The sequence below is a fragment of the Heteronotia binoei genome, chromosome 13 (assembly GCF_032191835.1).
Source record: "Heteronotia binoei isolate CCM8104 ecotype False Entrance Well chromosome 13, APGP_CSIRO_Hbin_v1, whole genome shotgun sequence".
Classification (NCBI taxonomy): Eukaryota; Metazoa; Chordata; class Lepidosauria; order Squamata; family Gekkonidae; genus Heteronotia; species Heteronotia binoei.
The window spans coordinates 73922876-73949605 of record NC_083235.1 but is presented as its reverse complement, the minus strand read 5'-3'; the positions used below and the strand labels follow the sequence as shown (position 1 = coordinate 73949605).

General features: G+C 44.1%; 1 protein-coding gene across 4 annotated transcripts in view; it reads left to right on the top strand.

Moving 5' to 3' along the window:
* The window catches only part of SEPTIN9 (septin 9), a 382955-nt gene that overhangs the window by 132406 nt on the left and 223819 nt on the right, over positions 1 to 26730 (top strand). The window lies entirely within an intron of this gene.

Sequence of the window (26730 nt, the reverse complement as noted above, 5' to 3'; positions counted from 1 at the left end):
TCGTGAAGAAAGGTTTGGGTTTTTTTGGACCATGACTTACACTCTTGAGATGAAGCTCTTCTATTGGGAAATGGCTTGCACCTCACAAGGGTAGAAAAATTTGCTTGTTAAGAGCCTTGCAAAACTAATGAGGAGGGCTTTAAATTAAATCCTATGGGGGAGTGAGACAAAAATTCAAAGCCTGGTCTGATGCCAATAACTGGAGATAAGAACACTAAAGATTTGCAGGGAGTGGCACATACACTATGTAACATTAACTCACAGAAACAAAAACCTCAGGGCACATCAAATATGGATTCTGATGTCTTTATACTAATATGCAGACTATGGGAAACAAGCAAGAGGAACTGGGTGTCCTAATACAGGAAGGGAACTATGACCTAATAGGCATTACTGAAACTTGGTGGGATGACGCTCAAATTGGAATATTAGGATTGAGGGGTACAACTTGTTTAAAATGAATAAACCATTAAGAAAGTGGGAGTAGCAGCATTATATGTAAAGGAGGTATACGGGTGCAATGTGTCCAGTGCAATGATGCCGCTTCTGGGTGATGTCATCACACTGGGCACATCGGGCATGCGAGAAACTTCCTCCCTCTGGGAACCAGATAAGACCTGGCAACGCTAGGTTCAAGAGGGGGGGATGTTTCTTAAAAGTGAAATATTGAAGGCACAATCACAAAGAATTCCTATGAGAAGGGGAAATAGCAGGAGCCTAAAGAAGCCAAAGTGGCTCCATAAACAGCTTTCTAAAGATCTGAGAAATAAAGAATACTCATTTAGGAAATGGAAGGAAGCCCATATAACCAAGGCTAAATATAACAAATAACCAGAGAAAGTGTTAGAAAAGGTAAAGTTCAGTATGAGCTTAGGTTTGCAAGAGATGCTAAAAAACAATTTAAAAGGATTATTACATTTAAAGTAAGAAAAAGAGCAAGGACATGGTAGGCCCTTTGTGGGGATAGGAAAGTTAAATTGTAACATTTGGTGAAGAGAGGGCAGAACTGCTCAGTTTCTATTTTTCCTTGGTCTTATCTTGCAAGGGAAATGGTTCTCAATCTCAACATGACAAAAACGGAACACTTGATGAGGGAAAGGAGTTGCTAAATAAACTGAAGTCTTCAGGGCCAGTTTAATTGCATCCAAAAGAATTTCCAGATGTAATTTCTGAACCTCTGTCCATTATTTTTGAGAATATTTGGAGAACAGGTGAGGTGCCAGAAGATTGGAGATGGGCAAATGTTGCCGTTATCTTCAAGAAGGGGGGAAAGAAGGATCCGGGTAACTACTGACCCATCAGCTTGATATCTGACCTGGAAAAGTTTTAGAACAAATCATCAGTCAGTCCTTGAGCATTTAGAAAGGACTGCTGTGGTTACCATGGGTTTCTCAAAAACATGTAATGTCAAACTAACATCTCTCTCTCTGACCGATTTCCCACTCACCTTGTTTTGGTCTCCTTGCTCCTTTTCCCTGCAGGGCTGCCGCTGGATTTCACACAAGCTACCCCGAGCCGGCAAGTTGCCCTGCCCTTTTTCAAGTTCCCTCTGCAGCAGACAGAAACCCGTTTTCAGAGGCTCCTCCTGCTGCAGAGGGAAGAAGAGAGGCGGAGCAACTCACTGGTCTGGGGCAATCTGTGCGAAATCCAGCAGCAGCCCTGCGGAAAAGAGGAGAGTGAGAGCGGCATAAATTTAGTGGGAAATCGGTCTCTCCCCCCCCCCCCTTTTTATGAAAAGGTTACTACCTTGCTGTAGGGGAATGCTGTACATGTAGTTTATCTTGATTTTAGGAAGGCTTTTGATAAGGTTCCACTTTCACATAATATTCTTGTTGACAAGTTGGTAAAATGTGGTTTGGATCCTGTTACTGTTAGGTGGATCTGTAACTGGTTGACAGATGGCACCAAAGAGGGCTTATTCATGGCTCCTCCTCATCTTAGAGAGGGGTGACAAGTGAAGTGCCCCAGGGATCTGTCCTGGGACCTTTTTTGTTCAACATCTTTATAAATGATTTGGAAGAAGGAATAGAGGGAATGCTTATTAAATTTGCAGGTGATTCTAAATTGGGAGGGGTTGCAAATACAGTAGAAGAGAGAGTCAGGATACAGGATGATCTTGACAGGCTGGAAAACTGGGCTAAAACAAATAAAAAGAATTTTAACAGGGATGAATGTAAAGTTCTGCATTTAGGTAGGGAAAATCAAATGCATCATTATAGGATGGGGAGACTCCTCTTGGCAGTAGTGTGTGTGAAAGGGATCTAGGGGTCTTAGTGGACACTGCACTGAACATGAGTCAGCAGTGTGATGTGGTAGCTAAAAAAGCAAATTCAGTTATTGTGCTGTATCAACAGTATAGTGTCCTGATCATGCAAAGTGATTATATCACTTTGCTCTGCTCTGGTTAGACCTCATCTGGAGTCTTGTGTTCAGTTTTGGGCACCACAAGTTAAGAAGGGATTAGACAAGCTGGAGCACGTCCAGAGAAAAGCAATGAAGATGGCGAGGGGTCTGGAGGCCAAGTCCTATGAGGAAAGGTTGAAGGAAATGGGTATATTCAACTTGGAGAGGAGATGACTGTGAGGTGATATGATCAGCATTTTCAAGTACTTGAAGAGCTGTCATATGGAGGATGGTGTGGAGTTGTTTTCTGTTGCCCCAGAACATCGGACCAGAACCAATGGATTGAAGTTAAATCAAAAAAGTTTCTGGCTCAACCTTAGGAAGAACTTCCTGACAATTAGAGCAGTTCCTCAGTCGAACAGGCTTCCTCCAGAGGTGGTGGGCTCTCCTTCTTTGGAGGTTTTTAAACCAAGGCTAGATGGCCATCAGACAGCAATGCTGATCCTGTGAACTTAGGCAGTTCATGAGAGGGAGGGCAGAAAAGGTGGCACCAGTTTCCATGGCCCTTTCTTACACGCCCAGGAAAATGCTGATCACCACTTTAGGGTCAGGCAGTAATTCTTCTCCAGGCCTGTTTGGCCAGCATTCTTGGAGGGTTTTTTTTTTTTTTTGCCATCTTCTGGTCATGGAGTAGGGGTCACTGGGGGCATGGGGGAGGGAAGTAGTTGTGAATTTCCTGTATTGTGCAGCGGGTTGGACTAGGTGATCCTGGAGGTCCCTTCCAGTGTTATGATACTAACATAAATGTGACATATGTTTAAATAGGTTGTAACAAATTTGCCTTTAGGTGCAGAGCTTGAAGGATCAAAGTCCTATACTGGGCAATGATGAGCCAAGCAAAAGAGGAAGCCCCTTTAATGAGCTCTTGACTATTTTGTTTTAGAAATAAGCTATCCTGATAATGTGGCGCATAGAGAGAAGATCAGATGTCACTGCGTGGTTAACAGCAATTGTCTAGTGGTTGATAGGTGTCTAATAAGAGTAAATTTTTTTCATAGCATTACCACCCATATAAATGTTCATCTGTCTTCCCTTGGAGGGGAAGAGCAGGAAAGAATGCAGCTTTAAACAATTTTGTTCAGTCTCAAGATTTTTGAATGTTCTGTGCCCCCAAAGCTCCAGTTTGCTAGAGGGGATTCCAATTCCCTTTCCCATCCAAATGCTAATTTCTGCCTTTGATCCTCTGTTGGGTTTCTTAGTTGAGGAGATTCCTTGGAACCAGCTGTTCCTTCTCCCCCTCCAAGCCTTCCCAGCCGTGCTGGCTGTGGGTTGCCCTGCTTTCTAGTGCTCAGTGGCAGTGAGTAATTCTCCCACTCTCAGGAAAGGCATCCCTAAGCTTTTATTAGTTTCAGATGCTTTTCTTTACAGGACTGAATCAGTCTGGAGGAGGGGAGTGTACGACAGAAATCACCCTTTAACAGGCCAGAAAACTCGATTGTGTGCTGTCATTGCCAGAAACTGGAGGTGGGGAAGGAGCATGTGCTCAGTGAGGGGTGTGGCTTTTTAAATGAGAGGCTTGGGGGGGGGGGCAGGAGAAGCATCCTGCTGTTCTCAGCTGATGTACGTCTCGCACACCATGATTCATTGCATTAATGCATGTCTCAGTTCTGGGGCCCTTTGGAGCCTTCAGGCCACACTGGAGCATACTTTTATGCCCTTAGTTGGTTAAGAGCAAGGATGTGCAGGGATTTCTTTTGAGCAGGAACACAATTGCTGCAAATGAGTTGCTGCTGGGCTTTTTCTACAAAAAAAAGCGCCTTGTGTATGTTGGAAAGAAAGAAACTGGTGGCATGAAAAGGGTTAATTCAGTCTGTGTGGTTCTGAGAAGCCAATTCCCATTTCACGAAGAGGGCACATATTGAATCTGTCATCCTTCCCCTCCCCATCATGATCTGCTTTCCTACCAGGGGGAAGCTCAGATCTGGCTCCAAATCAAACCAAGTTGCCTGGATTTATTCAAATGTTATTTGACCCATGGAGAATTCTAATTGTGGATAAGAACAAAAGCAAACCTTGGGCGTACATACTCTCCCACTATTGTGGCAAGATAAATCCCACTAAAAATGATAAAGGATACAAATCCACAGCTTATTTCTAGTCTCATCTCAAGTGGAATCTCAAGGACCATGCAGTGTCTGAATAAGCCCCTGCATAGTGGATTTTTAAAAAATCATTCTCCCCCCCCCCCCTCCAATGTGACAGCTGTGATAGCTCTGAGATTCAGCAAGTGGCAACTTTGGACAGGGCCTTCTTGGCTGTGGCATCAAAACTCTGGAAGTCATTATCAAGAGAGACTTGTCTGCTCCCTTGCCATCAGTAGCTAAAGACTTGTTTCATCTGGCATTTCCTCAGTGATCCCTCCTTTGTGCCCTATGTCTTTATTGTTTTTGTGTGTGTTTTAGATTTGGATTTATTTGCTTTATGGATGTGGGTTTTGTTTGGTTATAATTGCTTCTAAGACATGTGTGTATTATGTATGTTTTTAACTTGTTAGCTGTCTTTGTGGCCCTGAGGAGGGTAGAAAAGTAGGGTATAAATAGACAATGCTTCTTTTCTTTATTAGTAATTATCACCATCATCATCAGCAGGTCAAAGAGTCAAGATTTCAGTTCTACTTCTCTCAGTAACTTGGTCCATGTGCCTTTGACAAGCTCTTTAGCATCTCTGGACATGTTTCTATATGAACAAAGCTTAGTGTGTTTTGGATTATACACTCAATTTACATTAGACTGCCTTCTCCTTCTGGCTCTGGTAATGTACTGATTCACAGCTACTGGATTAATTACTAAAGCCACGTGCTAACATGCATTACCACTGTAAAGCATGCTTACTATGTTTTTATTAAATGCCCCTATTCCACTACTGGGTTTAGCTAAAAACAAACAAACAAACAAACAAACAAACAAACAAACAAACCCTGTTCTGTCACAGTACAATCCTTTTATCTGGGAGAAATCTCCACTGTATACCACAGGACTTATTTCTGTGTAAAAGGTACCTAGAGATTGCACCGTCAAACTGTAGAAGAAGCCAGTTCTCCACAGAACTGGCTAGCTGGCAGCTGTGATGTCATAATCCTTCATTATCCTCCCCCCTTCCAGTTTCTGGAGTATTTTGCACCCTTTGACATTTATTTTTCTGTTTTTTTAAAAAGCATGGACAATAAAAATGTTCAATTGGTTAAATGTACATGTGGCATGTTTATAAAATGTGAAATGAAGACAAGTAGGCAGCACACTTATTTATTTTATTTATTTATTCGAGATTTATATCCCGCCCTTCCCACAAGTGGCTCAGGGCGGCTTGGAACATGGAGGGACTGCAAAACTGATCACTGAACAGTATTTCTGTTAATTAAATTGTGAAGGTAGGGAGAAGCTTTGATCGCTATGGAAGAGGGAAAAAATGAATCCTGCACATCTTGATTTTGAAAGGTTTTCCATGCGTGGCTGCAAATGATTCCCATAAGTCAGACTATGAATTGGGGCTTAAGTTTTTGGCTTAGTCTGAAGTTGGTTGCAATAAAACAGTTGTGTTACAGTCAGCAGCTCACAATAGTACAGCAATTTATTTCATAATCACTGTAAGATCACAAGATTGGTGATAAGGGTACAAAGCATGGCCTCGTATGGCAATATTGAGGAATTTAAGCAGGAAGAGAAGGATTAGCAGCAATTTATCGAAAGACTTGCCATTCTTTTCTGGCTAATGAGATCACAGATGCAGTTAAACAGAAAGCAGTGTTTCTCGGTGTCTGTGGCAGCAAAACCTATGTACTCTCGTGAGGCTTATTGCATACTGAGAAGCCTGGAGACAAAAGTTTGCCAGATCTGCAACAGGTTTTGACTGAACATTACACTCTTAAACCCAATGTCATTGTGGATTGTTTTAAATTCTGTAATCAATTGAGGGGAAAAAAGGAGAATCTGTATTGGATTATAGCAAAACTCAATGAATTTACAGAACACTGCTCCTTTGGAAATGTGTTGGAGGATACGTTAAGAGATAGATTTTGCTTGGAGTGCAGTATGAGAAAATTCAAATACAGCTATTGTCAGAAGGGAACCTGACTTTGTGGAGTATCAGGGTTGTGATTCCTTCACAAGGAAGACAGTAGATTCTGCAGGAACTGCACGAAGCCCATCCTGGAGTCTCTCACATGAAGGCTTTAGCTTGCAGCTATATCTGGTGACCACATTTGGATGATTTAGAACAGGAGTGCAAGCAATATGTTCAATGTCAACAACACCAGCACTGGCACCCTTACATCCATGGGAGTGGCCCAGAAAACCTTGGCTTCAGATACATCTAGATTTTGCAAGACTTTGTTTTTTGAGGGGGGGAGGAGAGATGTTGATTATCATAGATGCTCACTCCAAGTGGATGGAAGTTCACCCAGTGAACTCCATAACTTCAGCTCTAATGTGTGAGAAACTTAGACTTTTGTTTGTCTCGGACTTCCCATGGTACTGGTCACAGATAATGGACCAAGTTTTACCAACCAGGAATTTAAGGAGCTCATGTGGATGAATTGAATTAAACACCTTCAAAGATCTCCCTATCACTCAGCTTCAAATGGCTTAGCTGAGAGAGCTGTCAGAACCTTCAGAGAAGAAATGAAAAAGATGACATCTGAGACTTTAGAGACCAGGTTGGTTCAATTTCTCTTCAAATACAGAATCACATCCCCCCCCAGACTACTAAGGGAGTGAGTCCAGCCCAGTAGTTGATGGGAAGGAGGTTATGGGCTCACCTGGATTTACTGTGCCCCAAAATAGAAAAGGAAATGCAAAGAAAACAGACTTTGCAAAAAGGTAATCATGATTACCATGTTAAATATAGAGACTTGGGAGTACAGGATCATGTCTACCCCAAGAGTTTTAGTACCTCCACCCTGTCTGGATCTCAGGCAGCATTCAAGCACAGGCAGGGGCCCTATCTTTTGAAATTGGTTTACCTGATGGCTGAGTCACCAGGTGACATCGAGACCACACCTGCGAGAGAACCGATGTACAAGCATCTGTAAAAGTGGGCAAGGAACATGAATACTCAGAAAACCAGAGTCCCTGTGACATTTCAGAGGCAGATTCCCACTGTAATTAGATGCCCCCTTCCAGATCACCAATTACGGAAGATTCTGAAGAAACTGACCTTTCCAGATTCTGGGATAATGAGACAGTGGAAGTCCACCGAATCCAGTGGGAGTAAGAAGACCTCTTGATTATTTGAAAGGCTATGGCCGAGGTCAGATGCACATAAACTGACAAGATGGGCATGGATGAAAGCCAGATGCATGTCGGATTTTATGCGGTTGTTCAAACATCAGCATCTGGCAATGGTCGTTGGCTCGTTTGTGTCCCGCACTGCCACGACTGGGATGCGGACTTTTTTGATAGTGCATTAAATCCGGAATAAGAATGCTTCCGACGACTCCCGTGCGTACTTTCTATGTTTGAATGTTCCATTGTAGCCGACTCGTCGCAAGCGCACATTCGCTTCCCTGCGAGACCCCACTCCAAATGATATCATTGCGCCAGCAATTGTTGACTCAGCCTTCCAACCTTCCGAGGTCGGTAAAATATGTACCCAGCTTGCTGGGGTGGGGGGAAGTGTAGATGACTGGGGAAGGCAATGGCAAACCACCCCGTAAAAGGTCTGCCATGAAAACTTTGTGAAAACAGCGTCACCTCAGAGTCGAAAATGACTGGTGCTTGCACAGGGGACCTTTCCTAAATGGGGGGGGGGCAGATGACCCACCTTTGCTGTCTCCCTGCCAGGGGAGGAAGATGACCCACCTTTGCCGTCTCCCTACCAAGCGGAGAGACAGCAAAGAGAGTTGCCGTGCTCCCCCCCCCATTTAAACACCACAGCGGGGTGTTTAAATTGGGGGGGGAGGAAGATCCCCCACCTTTGCTGTCTCCCCACCAGGCGGAGAGACAGCAAAGAGAGCTCCTGGGCTTCCCCTTCCTTTCTGGGTGTTTAAATGGGGGGGGGGCAGATCGCCCACCTTTTCTGGCACTTTTTTTTTTTTAAAGCCAAGCACAATATCCCACGTACTGCGCTTGCACGAGTGTGGAATGCCATCTCAAAAAATGAGGTCTGGTTGAGACCTCTGATCAACCAGCGACGGGACCAATGCTGCTTAGAACTGAAGGATGGAGGGATGACTGATCAGGAAATTCGTTGTAAAAAAGCTGCGAGGTATAATAGCGACGGGTTAGGGATGGATTTAATGGTGAGTATGACCGCGGCCTATATTTAGGTGATTACTAAAGGTGGGGGGAACTCTTTAAGTGGGAGGGATGTAGTAAAATTGTTAGTAAAGAGTTAACTGAAACCAGATTATGAGTTTGAGGAGAACTCCACCAGCCCTGGAATGTTCTCTTTTTCTTAGTTTAAGTGTGTTAGTGTGAAATTGGCTGCAATCCAGCAACTCATGTGTGTACAGCAATTTATTTCGTAATCACCATGAGATCACAAAAGGGAGAAATTTAATCATTCTTATAATGGAATACGGAGTTTGCTGCTGAGCCAGAGGATGCCAAAGGCAGTGTGACAATGAAATCCTAAAGAAAGGCACATCCTTTGAAACCCCTTGACTTCATTCGTTGGTTTAGAAGGGTGTAACTGTGTTTATGATTGCATTGTGGCCATTTTGCTGTCTCTTTAATACTTCTCTAGCAAAGCTAATAAACCTTAACCATTCTCATCTACTCTCTTCTCTGATTACTGTTGTTTCAGGCCATGTCTGTGGTCATCGGACATTTGTTATTTTAAAATAAAAAGGCAAAAGTAAATTTATTCATTGGAGCTGAAATAACTGTTTGGAATGTATTAGGGAGGAAGCAAAATTCTCCTTTGCATCTAAAATTCCGAAACATGGTTCAAGGCTTCTACTTTGGTCCTGTCGCTTGTGGAGGAGGATCGCAGAAGTTCTCAGCAAGCCATAGCACTTCCTTTTTCTAGGACGAAGTAGTGTCACGGCTATAGCAGCTGATTTTTCAGTCTCAGTGCCTCATCTGCAATATGGGGATAAAAACACTTACTGGTTTGCTTGTGCTGCAGTAAGGATTATTGAAATAATTAATATAGAGAGTACTGAATGTTTTAAACATACTAGTAATATTATTATGGCTTCAAAGAGGGCTTTGATTATCACATTAGTGCATTCATTTGCCAAAATCAAGTGGCGTCATTACCCAATTATGGGGCAAGATGTGGCCTTCTTCTGCTCATAGCTGCTGTTTTGCTTCTCCATTGCCCCATGATCAGCTGTTAAAACAAGGGTGTCAAATGTGTAGCCTGTAGGATAAATCAAGCCCCCAGAGGGCTCCTATAAGGCCCGTGAGCAACTTTTGGCTGTCATCTGCTTCCTTCTCCCTCCCTCTTCCTTCCTTATGTGTCACAGCTTGTTTTATTTTAAGATTTTTTAAAAAAATATATTTAACTGTGTTTGTGTCCTTTATGAAGTTTATATCTCTGCCAGTTTGGTGTAGTGGTTAAGTGTGCGGACTCTTATCTGGGAGAACCGGGTTTGATTCCCCACTCCTCCACTTGCAGCTGCTGGAATGGCCTTGGGTCAGCCATAGCTCTGGCAGAGGCTGTCCTTGAAAGGGCAGCTGCTGTGAGAGCCCCCTCCAGCCCCACCCACCTCACAGGGTGTCTGTTGTGGGGGAGGAAGGGAAAGGAGATTGTGAGCCGCTCTGAGGCTCTGTCCTTGAAAGGGCAGCTGCTCTGAGAGCCCTCTCCAGCCCCACCCACCTCACAGGGTGTCTGTTGTGGGGGAGGAAGGTAAAGGAGATTGTGAGCCGCTCTAAGACTCTTTGGAGTGGAGGGCGGGATATAAATCCAATATCTTCATCTACCTCACAGGGTGTCTGTTGTGGGGGAGGAAGGTAAAGGAGATTGTGAGCCGCTCTGAGACTCTTTGGAGCGGAGGGCGGGATATAAATCCAGTATCTTCATCTACCTCACAGGGTGTCTGTTGTGAGGGGGGGAAGGTAAAGGAGATTGTGAGCCGCTCTGAGACTCTTCGGAGTGGAGGGCGGGATATAAATCCAGTATCTTCATCTACCTCACAGGGTGTCTGTTGTGGGGGAGGAAGGTAAAGGAGATTGTGAGCCGCTCTGAGACTCTTTGGAGCGGAGGGCGGGATATAAATCCAGTATCTTCATCTACCTCACAGGGTGTCTGTTGTGGGGGAGGAAGGTAAAGGAGATTGTGAGCCGCTCTGATACTCTTCGGAGTGGAGGGCGGGATATAAATCCAGTATCTTCATCTACCTCACAGGGTGTCTGTTGTGGGGGAGGAAGGTAAAGGAGATTGTGAGCCGCTCTGAGACTCTTCGGAGCGGAGGGCGGGATATAAATTCAGTATCTTCATCTACCTCACAGGGTGTCTGTTGTGGGGGAGGGAGGTAAAGGAGATTGTGAGCCGCTCTGAGATTCTTCGGAGTGGAGGGCGGGATATAAATCCAGTATCTTCATCTACCTCACAGGGTGTCTGTTGTGGGGGAGGAAGGTAAAGGAGATTGTGAGCCGCTCTGAGACTCTTCGGAGCGGAGGGCGGGATATAAATCCAGTATCTTCATCTACCTCACAGGGTGTCTGTTGTGGGGGAGGAAGGGAAAGGAAATTGTGAGCCGCTCTGAGACTCTTCGGAGTGGAGGGCGGGATATAAATCCAATATCATCATCATCTTCTTCATTACACTTTACGACACATGTAGCCCAGCCTGACAAGGTCTCGTTTATGTCAGATCTGGCCCTCTTAATGACCCCTGTACTAAAATGTCTATGTTCTGTTTGCAAGAGTTGTTGCCACAGTCATCACATTTTTCTTATCCATCTTCTTTACCACTCTTTTTCAAAGAAGTTCAAGGCAAGATACATATTTTCCTTGCCTCCACTTATCTTCACCCTGAGGCAGGTCAAGCGGAGAGAGAGTAACTGGTCTAAGATAACCCAATATGTTTGGATCTTTCTAGTCTTAATACAAACAATACTCTAATTGTTACACTACACTGGCTCTCTGAGTATCCTGCATTTGTGTTCTTTTCCACTCAGATATTTCAGATACCTTCTCAGCTGTGAACTGCTGGTGTTGGGTTCGAGACAGCTGAACATCTCTGGAACCACCCTGGGACAGACTGTTTTCTGGTCCCTAGAATTTCTGCCTCCTTTAGGCTTTTTTGTTCTACAGCAGATGGTGTTGGCACATTTCAGTTTTTCATCCATGACCCTAAGGTCTAGAAATTTGCATTATAACAAGGTGGATACAAAAGTCCTCAAGAAACATGCCTACTTTTTTGTGCAATGTTTGTACAAACAATACAGAGCCTGAAGGATTCCTTGTTTGGAGTGCTGTTCTTACCTGGGGCTCAATTTTTCAGCACCACCCCACTCTCAAGGGCCATGCGATCATCACCAAGTCACAGTGATTTCTTGGGCTGAGGATGCAATTGCTGTCGTGGAGGACTGTTGTCCACAGACTCCATAACAGATTGAGGCATGTGCAGGAATGAGGAAGAATCAGGTAAAATGAGGGTCTTCCATCTAGTCCAGTGAAAGATATGAACAAGGTTGTGGGGGGAGGGGTTGTCAGGCAGTACCTGCACCCTCACTCTTGGTTCAGTGCTAAATGCTACACCAGAAATACAAGAAGCGGCCCTGGAAAGGGTGTTGTCCTGCCTCTTCCCTAGTCCTGCCTTACAACATGCCTTTATAATCATTCCACATATTGACCCCTTTGCCTGTAATGACAGCAATGGACTTCTGTGGGTTGATGGTCCCTGTACATATGGACATAAGAACATAAGAGAAGCCATGTTGGATCAGGCCAACGGCCCATCCAGTCCAACACTCTGTGTCACACAGTGGCAAAAAATTTTATATATACACACACACTGTGGCTAATAGCCACTGATGGACCTGTGCTCCATATTTTTATCTAAACCCCTCTTGAAGGTGGCTATGCTTGTGGCCTCCACCACCTCCTGTGGCAGTGAATTCCACATGTTAATCACCCTTTGGGTGAAGAAGTACTTCCTTTTATCCGTTTTAACCTGTCTGCTCAGCAATTTCATCGAATGCCCACGAGTTCTTGTATTGTGAGAAAGGGAGAAAAGTACTTCTTTCTCTACTTTCTCCATCCCATGCATTATCTTGTAAACCTCTATCATGTCACCCCGCAGTCGACGTTTCTCCAAGCTAAAGAGTCCCAAGCGTTTCAACCTTTCTTCAGAGGGAAAGTGCTCCAGCCCTTTAATCATTCTAGTTGCCCTTTTCTGGACTTTCTCCAATGCTATACTATCCTTTTTGAGGTGCGGCGACCAGAACTGCACACAGTACTCCAAATGAGACCGCACCATCGATTTATACAGGGGCATTATGATACTGGCTGATTTGTTTTCAATTCCCTTCCTAATAATTCCCAGCATGGCGTTGGCCTTTTTTATTGCAAACGCACACTGTTTTATTGCAAACGCACATGGGGATAGTGTCTGCGGGAGGGATGAGGATTGAATGTACATCAGGATCTCCCCAGTGTGTGCACAGACAGGGCCTATTATCTCCTCAGGAAAGTAAGTCTTGCTTTGTTCTCTCTTGGTTTCTGTGATACCACTGGGTGGCGATATTTGCTTTTTGATTGAGTCCCTGGCCCATACTGCAAATTGGAAGCCTTGGTGGAAATGACCTCTAATGGGCTTGTGCAGTCACATAATTCCTAGCAAAAGCAATGGATTGGCAGCTGCAGCATTCTAGCTGTTGTCCCCAGGGACAGCTCTGGGGGTGCAGCAGGCTTGTGTGCTTCGTGAGGAGGCAGCAGTTATGTAGTGAAGAATAAAGCACAAGCAAGTACAATAAAAATGTCCTTCTCCAGGAACAGAGCATTACAGGGCTCCAAAAGTGCCAGGGGAACAGACATGCAAGAAACAGGCAAAACTCCTTTCAGGCTCTGCACACAGAGTCTTGTGCCAGAGACTCAATAGTTGTTGTTCTGAGCCTCTGAGTCCCTTTAAATTAGAGTTGTAGAACTCATTTGTTACAAGCACTGGATCTGATATGTCACTTTCCCAGGCTGGCCCAAGTGTACCATAAAGTGTAATGCCAGGTACAAGGGATACAGACTTAATACAGGGCACAGGCAAACCCAATTAACGATATTACTTTTTACTCAAAATACCAAATGCTTAAAACATTTAACACTCTTATAGGTTTTTACACCTGACAAGGTCTCGTTTAATTTAACAGTATTTAATAACTGACACTTCTTGCTCTGACTTATGTACTTGTATTGACATTTATTACAGAAAAGAGCTGCTCACTAAATATATGTTGTTCCAAACAGAAAGAATTTTAGAAGCAAAAGCCTGAAGTTGGGCATAGTTCAGACCCCAAAACTGGTAAAAGTTACTAATGCCAACTTCACACTGCTACTCCACCTATCTGAGATTTGTGGCATCCTTTTATTGGTGGGTGGAGAGCAATGCAAATGTTCCATTTTGTCAACTATACTAATTTACTGTGTGTAATCCACCGCAAGCATGGCTCTCACCATTGAGAAACTTTAACTGTGCACAACCCCCCCACCCCCAGCATAAGTAATCCTAGGGGTCCTCCTTCTCTGAAATTATACTTCCCCACTACACTAGATCAGCAACTTCTGTCTCTGCAACATTGGAGGCATTCTTGTGTGTGAAGCAGGGTTTTTTTCCCTGGTTAGAGAGGTCCACTCCAAAACGTGCACATATAATACAAACTGTCTAAGGAACTGGAACCGCTACCCTCAACACTTGCTCAGTCCACCACAAAAATCATGATGCCTCTACAGATTCAGCAGCCATCTGTCAATGACCAGAACTCCTAAATCAGTCCTTTCCTCCCACCACCTCTGTGTGATTTAGCCACATCAATCCACTCTCCTGCAAATCTCAAGTCTGCTCACACCACTCCTTTCCTTCCACTTAAACATTTGACTTCCCACAAAGGCTGGGTACAGATGGGCAGCTTCATGCACACCAGAGGCATCCCAAACTGTGCTGCCCCAAACTGGAATGGCCAAATCCCAATCAGAAGCTCCCATGTGATGCACCCGTATTTCGCATGGGGGGGGCGCTTTGGCACATTCACATGGTTGTTGCGCGCCGTCGTCTTAGCACAGTTTGGGTTTCTTTATTTCACTTGCATTTTAAGTAGCCATGTGCACATGCACACATACGCTCATGTGCTCTGGGATTTTTTAAAAAAAGATTACTGATGATTGCCTAGAACAGATTGGCGGGTTCGCACCACCAGTGCACCTTGCTTGCACATTCCCACATTGAGGTGCCCAGAAAGACAGATGGAGCTCAGCAAAAGAATTCACTACCACTTGGGAAGTGGCAGCTATTTGATCCACCTCAGAGAGATCGGAGGACAGGGTGAGCGGCGAGAGTGGAACAGGCAGCAGCTGGGCCTGTCTGACCTTGCTTTTTTAATCCATCGTGCCTATGTTGGCTCAAATTGGCCATCTGAATTCAGCTCAAGACACACAAAACCCCTCGTGGTGCTGAGGTTCAAGCACAGGGACTAACAACTAGGAGACCCAGAGCATTTTCCCACATAGCTTACCTCGGAGCGACGTCCCTCTTCACCGCACAGCGTCTGCGCGGATTTCGCACCAACTGCTCCGCATAACCAGGAAGAGCCGCGGCGTTTGCGTCGCAGATGTAAACCGCTAAAAACCAGTTTACATCTGCGACGCAAAAGCCGCGGCTCTTCCTGGTTACGTGGAGCAGTCGGTGCGAAATCCGCGCAGACGCTGCGCGGTGAAGAGGGACGTCGCTCCGAGGTAAGCTATGTGGGAAAACGCCCCCAGGTTCATAAGCCCCGCTCTGCCATGGACGTTGCTGGGTGACTTTGGGCCAGTCACTCTCTCAGCCTACCATACCCTGCCCAGTTGTTGTCAGAACAAAAACACAGACGGGAAGAACGATATTTGCAAATTGCTTTGAGTCCCCATTTGGGGAGAAAAGAATGGTATCGATGCCTAGAAAATTTAAAAACATTATGCAACAAAATCTCATGCAGTCTTTAAGGTGGCCCAAGACTCCTGTGTTATCTTAGCCTCCAGCTAAACCCCTGCTCTTGCATGCCACCATCCCCCAAACACAAACACTCGGCACCTTCCCTCACTCCCAACAGTTATATTTCTCCTGGCTTTCCAAGCACAGGTACCACCATGCACTCCATTGCATGTACTTCAATCCTGCCCTTCCATGTTGCTCCCTCCAGTCCCTTACACCCCTCCTCTGGTACACTCTGGCATTCCCATTCCTACCCATTCCCATTCCCTTAATCTCCATTTCCATCAGCAGCTCCCCCACCACCACCTTTGTACATGACTTTCTCCTTCCCTCCCTTCTTCCTCCCCAAGGCTGCTTCTCTGGCACTGTGGCAGAGAAAAAGCAAGAGAGGCTGGCAGTGGAGAAGTTGGTGGTGACAGTGGTGAAGAAGGTAGCCTCTGCTGCTGAAGCAAAGGGGGAAGTCAGTGTGCACGCCCACTGACAGGAGGTGGTGGCCACATGTGCACAGCCTTCCTCAATTCAGAGAGAGAGGAAGGTTGGGAGGGACCCTCCAGCTGACCCAGCGCAGGTCTTTTCACTGCTCTTGTTGCTGCTGCCGCTGTCCTCCTCTTTCTGGTTTGTGGGTCTGATAACAAACTGGGACAGGCCAGTTTCACACACGCACCCTGGGCTGTATCCTTGTTTTAAATGCTGCCTTAGTCCCTCCGCATTCATTTGTTTACACAACACTAGAGAGGAGCAGAGAGGATTAGAGGCGCATTAATATAGAAAAGAGGCAGGGAATTAGTGTGGATTACAAGGTTGGGGTATTTCAGGTGGAGATAAAAGAAAGGGAAAGAATTGCCGCCACAAGGAGTTTGGGACCCATTTGGATTTTAAACTTCCCATTTTTAAAAAACAAACCCAAAGAATGAATCCACAGCTCAAGCATGCCCAGATGGCAGTTTTGAAGAGGAGCAGATGTGTATTTGGTGCCCATCTGCATTCATCGAACAGTGCCTTTTCACCTCACTGGGTCCTCATTTGTTCCAGCCTGTCCACCATGTGGCCAGAATGAATGCAGAGTGAGGCTCATTAGGGTAATTTTCAAAGATCAGTGTGACAGTAACAATAACATTTATTATATAAAAAAATATTTCCCAAACTAAATCTTACTAAAAAAACAGTAGTGGGGATTGGTACAGATTTAAAAAACCCAGTTCAGGGTGACCCCCAAACTGAGCCAAAATGGCCCCACTTGAATGAAGCCGGTCTGGCAAATTCAGTTCCCCCTTTCTCCTAGATGTGGCTTTCCATGGCCAGGGGAAAGGGGGGGGGAATCACCCAGGAAGGGTTAAAAGGCTGGCAGCCATTTAACTTATCTTCCCCCCACCCCTACACACACACTTTGAAGCTGGCAGCCATTTCACCCTCACAGCAGGGCGGATCCTCCTGCCAGAGCTATGAGGGTGAAATGGCTCACTGCTATTTCAACCTCAAAGTGGAGTGGGTCTGTTCATCAGCTGTGAGGTTGAAATGGCGGGCAGCCATTTCAGCAGTCCGTTTTGCTTCTGAGATTTAAACCTTCACAGCTGAGGTTTTAATGGACGCAAGCCATTTCACCAGTCGGTTTTGCTCCCCCCGCCCCCCCCCCCCGCTTCCTTGCAGCCATTTGAACCTCAGCTCTGGAGCCTGTACTGCTCGCCTGTGAGGTTTAAATGGTCCAAAACAACTGAACCAAATGTTTGGGAAACATTGGCTTGGGGACTCCAAACTGGCCCAAGTTCAGGCCAAATTTTGGCTCATGAGCTGGTTCATGCCCATCCCTAATCAGTAGGCTCTTCCCGCAGACTCTCAGACTGCAGCAAGACAAAGAAAGGCATATCAGGAAGGACCATCTTCAAGGGGCGCTTGACTTATTCTACCCTTTATTCTTCAGGAATATCAGAGCAACATGCATGGGTCCCTTCCTTCTCTCCCTATTAAGCTAGGAAAGAATGGTTAGTTAAGGATTGCTCACAGGCCTTCATAGCTGAGTGGGTGTTTGAACCCAGAGCATTAGCACCTCGAAATAAATAATTTAACCCAGTAAGAGTAAAGCAAAACTTCATGGGGTGGAAGGCCCAATAATAATTAAATTTAATTTCTACTGCCTCGTTAGAATAAAGCAGCCTTATTTTTTGTTGTTGTTCAGTCGCACAGTCAAGTCTGACTCTTTGCGACCCCATGGACAAAGTCACACCAGGCCCTCCTGTCTTCCGCCATCCTCCAAAGTCTGCTCAAATTCACGTTTGTTACATCAGTAACACCGTCCAGCCATCTCATCTTTTGCCGTCCCCTTCTTCTTTTGCCTTCTGTCTTTCCCAGCATCAGGATCTTCTCCAGGGAGTGCTCCCTTCTCATTTGGTGGCCAAAGTATTTGAGCTTCAGCTTCAGCATCTGACCTTCCAGGGAACAGTCTGATTTCCCTTAGGACTGACTGGTTTGATCTTCTTGCAGTCCAAGGGACTCTCAAGAGTCTCTCCAGCACCACAACTCAAGAGCATCTGTTCTTCTGTGCTCGGCCTTCCTTATGGTCCAGCTCTCACAGCCATACGCTACTACTGGGAAGACCATCGCTTTGCCTTATAGAGCTTTCTAAATATCATCAGAGAAGGCCCCTTGCAGTGCAGTCCTATGCAGTTACTCCAGTCTAAGGTTGCTGAAGTAACTCTGCATGGGATTGTGCTGCTAGTCATTTTCTCTGGTAAGCTGCTCCAAAGTGTGGGTGCTTCTACAGAGAAGGCTGTAGATCTTATGACAAATAAGTTTAACTCACCAAAAGAAGGGCACCTCTAGCAGGGAGCACTGGTCCAATCTAAATTGGTGGTGGGCGGGTGGGGAGGTTATACTTTAAGTATGTGGGTCCCAAGTCATGAAGGGCTTTAAAGGTCACACAGAGCACCTTGAATTGAAATGGAAGTTTCCAAGCTGCCTTATCTGGTGTTTCTGTGCCAAAAATGTAGGTGTCTGAAGAGGTGGGGAGAGAAACAGAATGGGAGTGCATTAGTCAACATTTGTAGTCAAACTGTCCAAGGAGGTGGCAAGTGCTATTGCTGTACCTGGGATTTCTAGGACCCATCTGCTCAGGTGGGGATTCTGTCAGTGTGGGGCCTGATTTTTCAGATTTCAAGGAGGAGGTGGCAGCTTGCTGGCCCATGACGGTAGGTTTGGTATCTGTGCAGGAGAGCGAGTTTGGTGTAGTGGTTAAGTGTGTGGACTCTTATCTGGGAGAACCGGGTTTGATTCCCCACTCCTCCACTTGCAGCTGCTGGAATGGCCTTGGGTCAGCCATAGCTCTGGCAGGGGTTGTCCTTGAAAGGGCAGCTGCTGTGAGAGCCCTCACCAGCCCCACCCACCTCACAGGGTGTCTGTTGTGGGGAAGGAAGGTAAAGGAGATTGTGAGCCGCTCTGAGACTCTTCGGAGTGGAGGGCGGGATATAAATCCAATATCTTCTACTGTCCTATTATTTGGGGTCTCTCTGTATAACATACTGTGGGATTGATTGTTGTTACAAAAAACAAAACACAGCTTTTCTCTAGAATTAAATCATCTTCAAAAGAAAGAGTGCAGGCAGGTGAGTCAATGACTTTTTCAGATGTAGACAAATCTGGCAGGACTGTTCTTTTTAGCCTTGTTTGAATGCTTCCAGATGATAACAAAGTGATAAGGAAAGGGCAGAACTGCTGAAAATGAAACTAAGTCCTCAAGGCCAGACGAACTGCATCCAAGGATACTAGAAGAACTTGCGGATGTAATTTCTGAGCCTCTGTCCATTATTCTTTAGAATTCTTGGAGAACAGGTGAGGTGCCAGAAGACTGGAGGTGGGCAAACATTGTCCCCCTCTTCAAGAAGGAGAAAAAGGAAGATCCAGGTAACTACAAGCCTGTCTGCTTGACTTCTATTCCTGGAAAAGTTTTAGAATAAATTATCAAACAGTCAGTCCTTGAGTATTTAGAAAAGATGGATGTGATTACTAAGAGCCAGCATGGAAGTCATGTCAGACTAACCTGATCTCCTTTTTTGAGAAAGTTACTGCCTTGGTGGATCAGAGGAATGCTGTAGACATAGTTTATCTTAATTTCAGTAAGGCTTTTGATAAGGTTCCCAATGCTATTCTTTAATTTAATTAAATTTAATTTTTGGATTTATATCCCTCCCTATCCTGCAAGGGGGCTCAGGGTGGCTTACAACAATAAAGCAACAGAGTTAAAATAATATCATAAGAACAGATATTACAAAACAGGAGTAGCACAGTAAGCAATCTTACAGACATAGGCAGTAAACAGTATGTGGCTGATGGCTAACAGCATAACATAACACCATAATGGTGAAATGCTGGGGGACGTGATGACTTTCAAAGGACGCCCACTGGATTAATTAAAAGGCTGGTGGAAGAGCTCTGTCTTACAAGTCCTGTGAAATCTTGATAAGTCCCACAGGGTCTGGATCTCCAGCAGGTGCTCACTGTTGACAAGTTGGTAAAATGTGGTTTGGATCCTCTTACTGTTAGGTGGATTGGTTGCAGATTGCATCCAAAGAGTACTTGTGAATGGTTCCTCCCCCTCATGGAGAGGAGTGACAAGTGGAAAGTCTCAAGGATCTGTCCTGGGACCTGTTTTGTTCAACATTTTTATAAATGATTTCGATGAATAAATAGCAGGAATGCTTATTAAATTTGCAGATTAGAACAAATTGGGAGGAGTCACTAATACAGTAGAAGACAGAGACGGGATACGGCAGGATCTTGACAGGCTGGAAAACTGGGCTAAAACAAATAAAATGAATTTTAACAGGGATAAATGTAAGGTCCTGCATTTAGGTAGGAAAAACCAAATGCATCATTATAGGATGGGGGAGATTTGTCTTAACAGTAGTATGTGCAAAAAGGATCCAGGGGCCTTAGTGGACCATACACGGAACATGAGTCGGCAGTGTGATGTGGCAGCTAAAAAGGCAAATTCAATTTTAGGCTGTATCAACAGAAGTATGGTGTCCAGATCATGTGAAGTGATGGTATCACTTTATTTGGCTCTGTTTAGACTTCACCTAGAGTATTGTGTTCAGTTTTGGGCACCACAGTTTATGAAGGATATAGACAAGCTGGAACATGTCCAGAGGAGGGCGACAAAGATGGTGAGGGTCAAGCCCTATGAGGAAAGTGGGTATGTTTGCTTATTTAGTTATGTATTTTAGTAAATTTGTATTCCGCCCATTCCCCATAGCGCTCAAGGTGGAGTACAACATATAATAAAACAATAAAATCCAATAAAAACATTTTAAAACAGACAACTCAACAGCACTCAGGTTACCATGACATGACGTATTGCCCGGCCTAGCCATCTCACATCATGATCTGCTGATTGCCACTTTGGGGTCACTTAGAAATTTTTTCTCCAGGCCAGATTGGCAAGGGATCCCAGAGGTTTCTGCCATCTTCTGGGCATGGAGGAGGGGTCACTGGGGATGTGTGTGTGTGGGGCGGGGGGAGCATTGGTGAATTTCCTGCATTGTGCAGAGTGTTGTACTAGATGACCTTAGAGGTCCCTTCCAACTCTATGACTTTCTTTCACTCTCTGGTCCTTAAAAATCTGTATAGAGAGCCAGTTTCATGTAGTGGTTAAGTGTGCAGACTCTTATCTGGGAGAACTGGGTTTGATTCCCCACTCCTCCACTTGCACCTGCTGGAATGGCCTTGGGTTAGTCATAGCTATCACAGTTGTTGTCCTTGAAAGGGCAGCTGCTGTGAGAGCCCTCTCAGCCCCACCCACCTCACAGGGTGTCTGTTGCGGGGGAGAAGATCGAGGAGATTGTAAACCGCTTTGAGTCTCTGATTCAGAGAGAAGGACGGGGTATAAATCTGCAGTCTTCTTCTATGTAACAGATCACCTCAAAAGGAATAGCTGTCTTGTACATCAAGCTTTGCCTACCTACTCCTTTTCCTGAAAAAGCCCGAGGCCATTTTTACAACTGCTCACAGAAAGAGACAGGAAACCTGAATTGAAGTTGACAACTAGTTTTTTTTTTTTGTGCATTCTATCTCTATCTGGTTTTGTAGAAGATCTAGTTGTGGGAGGGAGGGAGGAAAACCTTGATCGTTTCACTTTTAAAAAACACTGTTAAATTGACTTGCTTCGCTTAATTTCACCTAATCCTTGTGTTGAATGGTACCTGGATTACAGAAACAAATACCTGTCAATTTTATTTTGATTAGTAGCAGAACTCTACTTACTCAATCCCTAGAATACCATATCAAAGGTAGAACAGATAATAGGCAGCTGTATCCAAAACCACATATCCATCCCAGGTGAGCACTTTGTCAAGACACACCTGAAAGTTTTTTGTTTTGTTTTTGTTTTTTAAAAAAAATCTGTATAGAACAGCACAAAAAGAAAAGATGATATACATAAGATAGTCTTGTAGTCATTTTGGGGAAAGCATCACTTGTAAGAATAAATGACAGAGACTAGAAACCTGTCAATAAAGGGTTTGGTTTTAGGGACCATTTCTGTAGATTTCTGAATGCTCAATGATGTATTGGTGCCACTTTCACATCCAAAATTTGTTAAATCAGCACTGCTTGGGGGAGAAAAACTGACATGTATGTTTGCATCATGGCATGAAACTGATGTGAGTCTTAAGACACAGGTCAAGAATATCTAAGATGGAACACGTCGGTATAAAATGACTACTTTGTTTCCTTTAAAAGAGTCATCCCTTTTTTGGGATGGTTTGCAGAAATAGTGAAGCCAAGCCAAAAAAAGATTTATTCATATGACCAAATCTGGCATTCTCTGCAGCATTTGGTCCTTTGCTAGAATTTTGTAATCCGTTGGGGATTTCTTAAATGAATAAATGAAAATGAATATGTAATGCAGAAAAAACTGGAGTATAATATCGGCCGATACCCTCGATTAGGAGCAACAGGAAGGGAAGGGCTCTCTTCACCTGGGAGGGCCCAACCCTAGGCAGTTAAAGACATCTTTGCTTTCCATATAGACCGCCAATATCTGTTTTCCTATAATATATAGGACACCATAGCACCTGAGTAGTGACTGAAAGGTGCAGAAGGTTTCACTCTAGAGGCCATAGGTAACATAATTTTATTGTTAGGAGATCAGATCACATGGAATTTAAAATATACATTTTAAAGGCATGCTACTCTAAATCTTTTTTTTCCCAAGTAACCTTTCTTTTTATATACCTTATATTAATTAAAATGTTCAACTTGTGCTAAAAAGGGACACGGCACATACATGTTAAAAGTTATTTGATGTAGTATAGAGTTTCCAGGAATGTAAGGGTGGAGGTTAAGAGACAGTGAACCATTTAAGGATAGACAAGAAATAGGAAGTAGAGATTGGAGTAAGTGCGTAAGAAAAGATATAGAGGGGAAGAAGAGAGAAGAAGAGAGGAGCAGAGACTGAGAGTAAGAAGAGGAAGAAAAGGGAGAAGAAGAAGAGGAAGACAGAAGGATAAGCGGTTGGGAAACATTAAGGATTCAAAAGAGACAGTTAACAAACAATTAATGGATTGAAGAATGAACTATTGTTAATTTTATTACTGCTGATTTTCTATATGTAATGAGTGAATGTGAATGTTCGGGTGAAGGGTGTTTGGTGGTAATGAATAGTAATTTAAGGATATAAAAACCAACTGGCATGTGAGAATGTCAAAGGCAGGTGAGGTATGAATTTTGAGTGAAGTAAGGCGAAGTAGTAGTATATGAATTGGAATTGGGGTGTCAGTAAGACCTTGGACAATAGAAAAATGAGTAGGTCATACAAGTAAGACAAAATAGATAGGTTAGTCCCATTATTGGGAACTTTAAAACTGATGGAGGTAATGTCCTCACAGGAAGTTATAGAGGAATTGCAGAATTCTATGCAATTGTATTTTGTGAATGCATTGAGTCAGGTGCAGGCAAATCTGACAGAACAATTAGATGGAGTAAATAAGCAATTAGATGGCCTGCAAAAGCAGTTGACGGAAGTAAAGGAAGAGATTCATGGCTTGACACAATCTGCAAAATATGTGGAAGGAAAGATGGAAGTAGTGAATGAAAAGTCTGAGGAGATTGAAAAAGTTCAAAAAGACGAAGGGGACAGATTAGAGAGAATAGAAACGGCGCAGGTAGTGCATATTTCAGGAATGCAGAATATTCCAGAGGATAGGTATGACGATATAAAGGAGGTGATAGTAGGGATCTTGACACCAGTTCTTGGTATGAAGAAAAAGGAATTGGAGAAAGATATAGAAAATGGCTATAGAGCTTGCCTTATTTATTTCAAGGAACACCTCTTGCTGAGAGAGGTTTATATAAGGTGTATTAGGAGAAAAATGAAGGAATCGGTCTGCCAGATGATGAGAGACAAATCATTAAAGTTATATCATTGGCATATTACACCGATAAAACTGAAGAAAGTGTATTCCGAACTTGCTGGTTGCATTGTCGCAGGGAGACAAATTGATACTATGCAATTCAGAAACAGACTTGAAATGCCAAATGTTCTTTTGGATCACAGTGAAGAAGAAAGAAAGTTTTTTTCGTTGGTTCTAGACTGAGCTGAGGTAGATACTCTGATGGAGATATTAAGAAAAGAAATTAACAAATAGACAAATAGATAGAAGGGAAATGGAACTTATTGTATGAATGGTTATGGGGGAAAGATAATAAGAATATAGTGTAAAAAGGGGTTAACTGTAGAATGTATGATTTGGGTTAGGTTAGAACAAAGGATTTTGTATTCTAATGATATAAGTATATAATGCATCCCGCGGTCTACATCCCTAAGTTTATGTTTTGTATATTTTTTTCTTTTCTTGTTGTTAAATGTAATAAAAAATTAAAAACCTTAAAAAAATTATTCTCCTGGACCATTTCCAGGTTTTCAGGATGCTTCCACTGCCTGGGTCCAAATGTTCTTCGTGCTTCGAAGCACTCCCAGGCAGCCCATGTGTCTTTAAACAGGCAGAAAAGAAGGAAGAGAGAAACCTGCTAGTCCCTCTTAGTTCTAAAACGCCTAAGTTCTACCTTGGTGACAAGCTCCTATCTCCTGTAGCAAATTAAAGCTGATGAAGCAGGAATGACATCATACCCCTGAGCTAGACGTCTTTAATAGCTTAGTAAGAAACTGATTAATATTTAAATGGAGAATTCCATAAGGAGAGACAATACATAAACACTTCGTAGGTGGGTGTAAGGAAAGGAGTAACAAGCAATTCACTGTGTGTGGTACAGCACGCCAAAACAGAGAACTGCAACATACTACCTAATTCAGCTTGGCTTTCTTACATGGAGTCTGGCCATTGTAGAATAGTTATGTCGAGTAAACTTCCTATTACCACCTGGGGTGGAAGGCTTCCTTAGCTTTCCTGCTGCAAGTGCACTTCACCCTTACCAGACAGGTCCTTAGCAGAGTTGGCAACAGGCCTAGAAAATGTGTCCCGCCCCTTTCATAGAGGCTTTATGTGTGGAAATGGGCTGCTGAAGCTTTACGTGGCATGAAGGTAACATCCCATCAAGCCTCTGTTAAAGTGAACATAAGAACATAAGAGAAGCCATGTTGGATCAGGCCAACGGCCCATCCAGTCCAACACTCTGTGTCACACAGTGGCAAAAAATTTTATATATACACACACACTGTGGCTAATAGCCACTGATGGACCTGTGCTACATATTTTTATCTAAACCCCTCTTGAAGGTGGCCATGCTTGTGGGCGCCACCACCTCCTGTGGCAGTGAATTCCACATGTTAATCACCCTTTGGGTGAAGAAGTACTTCCTTTTATCCGTTTTAACCTTTCTGCTCAGCAATTTCATGGAATGCCCACGAGTTCTTGTATTGTGAGAAAGGGAGAAAAGTATTTCTTTCTCTACTTTCTCCATCCCATGCATTATCTTGTAAACCTCTATCATGTCACCCCGCAATCGACGTTTCTCCAAGCTAAAGAGCCCTAAGCGTTTCAACCTTTCTTCATAGGGAAAGTGTTCCAGCCCTTTAATCATTCTAGTTGCCCTTCTCTGGACTTTCTCCAATGCTATAATATCCTTTTTGAGGTGCGGCGACCAGAACTGCACACAGTACTCCAAATGAGGCCGCACCATCGATTTATACAGGGGCATTATGATACTGGCTGATTTGTTTTCAATTCCCTTCCTAATAATTCCCAGCATGGCGTTGGCCTTTTTTATTGCAAACGCACACTGTCTTGACATTTTCAGTGAGTTGACATTTTCAGTAAGACTTTGTTCCTCTCCAGATCATTGGCAACCCTAGCCATAGGGGTGGGGTGTCTGGAGCCTCAGGGAGGGGCCACAGTTCTTGACCTCATGCAACCAAATGCTGTGGCCAGCCTTGCAGGTTTTATCACTGTCATGGGTGAGATGGCTTTCGCATAGACTAAGTGATAGCCGCTTTACCAAGCTTGTCTGTCCTTTCCTTTGTCGAATGTTGAAGGGCATATTGCTGCTTTTCTTCAAAGCAGAACCCCGAGCATAAAAACCAAAAACAATAAAAGCACAAGCAGTAGAAGAACAAGAGCTTTAGAAATCTCTTGAGCTTTACAGGAAATAGGGGGTGAGTCTTCACTAAGCCCCATCTTTGGCAGAATAAGGTGTTTTTCTGGTACTGGTCATTAAAAACTGAACAAACACAGCAGCAATTTGGCCCCAGTGCTCAAATCTTAGCAGCATGCAGAGAGCAAAGTGGAAGCGATGCTTAAAGCTTCCAGTTTCAAGTTGCTCTTTTGCTTTCTAATTAGTGCCACAAGCTAGGCACTGTTGTGTCGTCTAAATTTCTCTCCAGTCTTCCAGCTGAGCCTTTCTGAGCCCAGTCTGGGGAAGGTGCCAGGTGAGTAAGCAACCACAAATCCACTTGATGATCAGAACCAAACTAAGTGGGCTGAATCCAACATTTCCAGTGACAACACATCCAGCCTTAATACAGTTGTTTCCTGTTTAAAAAGGTAAAGGTAGTCCCCTGTGCAAGCACCAGTTGTTTCTGACTCTGGGGTGACATTGCTTTCACAACGTTTTCCCGGCAGACCTTTTACGGAGTGGTTTGCCATTGCCTTCCCCAGTCATCTACACTTTCCCCTCAGCAAGCTGGGTACTCATTTTACCGACCTTGGAAGGATGGAAGGTGAGTCAACCTCGAACTGGCTACCTGAACCCAGCTTCTGCCGGGATCGAACTCAGGTGGTGAGCAGAACTTAGGACTGCAGTACTGTAGCTTTACCA